This window comes from Myxine glutinosa, chromosome 2 (assembly GCF_964187855.1).
Source record: "Myxine glutinosa chromosome 2, kmMyxGlut1.1, whole genome shotgun sequence".
Taxonomy (NCBI): Eukaryota; Metazoa; Chordata; class Myxini; order Myxiniformes; family Myxinidae; genus Myxine; species Myxine glutinosa.
The window spans coordinates 225111956-225114080 of record NC_136262.1 but is presented as its reverse complement, the minus strand read 5'-3'; positions in this window follow the sequence as shown (position 1 = coordinate 225114080).

Here is a 2125-nt window from a genome sequence, read left to right as displayed (position 1 = left end):
TTCAACACTAACACAAGTGCGAAAAGTGTTTTTTCCATACTAATACAAGTGCAAAAGTGGTTTCCTGCACCAACACAAGTGGGAAAAGTGGATTTTCAACACTAACACAAGTGCGAAAAGTGGTTTTTCAACACTATCACAAGTGCAAAAAGTGTTTTTTCGACACTAATACAAGTGCAAAAGTGGTTTCCTGCACCAACACAAGTGGGAAAAGTGGATTTTCAACACTAACACAAGTGCGAAAAGTGGTTTTTCAACACTATCACATGTGCAAAAAGTGTTTTTTCCACACTAATACAAGTGCAAAAGTGGTTTCCTGCACCAACACAGGTGCGAAAAGTGGTTTCCTTCACCAACACAAGTGCGAAAAGTGGTTTTTCAACACTAACACAAGTGCGAAAAGTGGTTTTTCAACACTATCACAAGTGCAAAAAGTGTTTTTTCCAAACTAATACAAGTGCAAAAGTGGTTTCCTGCACTAACACAAGTGCGATCAGTGGTTTTTCAACACTAACACAAGTGCGAAAAGTGGTTTTTCAACACTATCACAAGTGCAAAAAGTGGTTTTCCACACTAATACAAGTGCAAAAGTGGTTTCCTGCACCAACACAAGTGCGAAAAGTGGTTTCCTTCACTAACACAAGTGCGAAAAGTGGTTTTTCAACACTAACACAAGTGCGAAAAGTGTTTTTTCCACACTAATACAAGTGCAAAAGTGGTTTCCTGCACCAACACAAGTGCGAAAAGTGGTTTCCTTCACGAACACATGTGCGAAAAGTGGGTTTTCAACACTAACACAAGTGCGAAAAGTGGTTTTTCAACACTATCACAAGTGCAAAAAGTGTTTTTTCTACACTAATACAAGTGCAAAAGTGGTTTCCTGCACCAACACAAGTGCGAAAAGTGGTTTTTCAACACTAACACAAGTGCGAAAAGTGGTTTTTCAACACTAAGACAAGTGCGAAAAGTGGTTTTTCCCCAGAAATACAAGTGCAAAAGTGGTTTCCCTGCACCAACACAAGTGCGAAAAGTGTTTTTTCAACACTATCACAAGTGCAAAAAGTGGTTTTTCCACACTAATACAAGTGCAAAAGTGGTTTCCTGCACCAACACAAGTGCGAAAAGTGGTTTCCTTCACTAACACAAGTGCGAAAAGTGGTTTTTCAACACTATCACAAGTGCAAAAAGTGTTTTTTCCACACTAATACAAGTGCAAAAAGTGGTTTTTCCATACTAATTCAAGTGCAAAAGTGGTTTCCTGCACCAACACAAGTGGGAAAAGTGGATTTTCAACACTATCACAAGTGCAAAAAGTGTTTTTTCCACACTAATACAAGTGCAAAAGTGGTTTCCTGCACCAACACAAGTGCGAAATGTGGTTTTTCAACACTAACACAAGTGCGAAAAGTGGTTTTTCAACACTATCACAAGTGCAAAAAGTGTTTTTCCCACACTAATACAAGTGCAAAAGTGGTTTCCCGCACCAACACAAGTGCGAAAAGTGGTTTTTCAACACTAACACAAGTGCGAAAAGTGGTTTTTCAACACTATCACAAGTGCAAAAAGTGTTTTTTCCACACTAATGCAAGTGCAAAAGTGGTTTCCTGCACCAACACAAGTGCGAAAAGTGGTTTCCTTCACCAACACAAGTGCGAAAAGTGGTTTTTCAACACTAACACAAGTGCGAAAAGTGGTTTTTCAACACTATCACAAGTGCAAAAAGTGTTTTTTCCACACTAATACAAGTGCAAAAGTGGTTTCCTGCACTAACACAATTGCAAAAAGTGGTTTTTCAACACTAACACAAGTGCGAAAAGTGGTTTTTCAACACTATCACAAGTGCAAAAAGTGTTTTTTCTGCACTAATACAAGTGCAAAAGTGGTTTTCCTGCACCAACACGTGCGAAAAGTGGTTTTTCAACACTAACACAAGTGCGAAAAGTGTTTTTTCCACACTAATACAAGTGCAAAAGTGGTTTCCTGCACCAACACAAGTGCGAAAAGTGGTTTTTCAACACTAACACAAGTGCGAAAAGTGGTTTTTCAACACTAACACAAGTGCGAAAAGTTGTTTTTCAACACTATCACAAGTGCAAAAGTGTTTTTTCCACACTAATACAAGTGC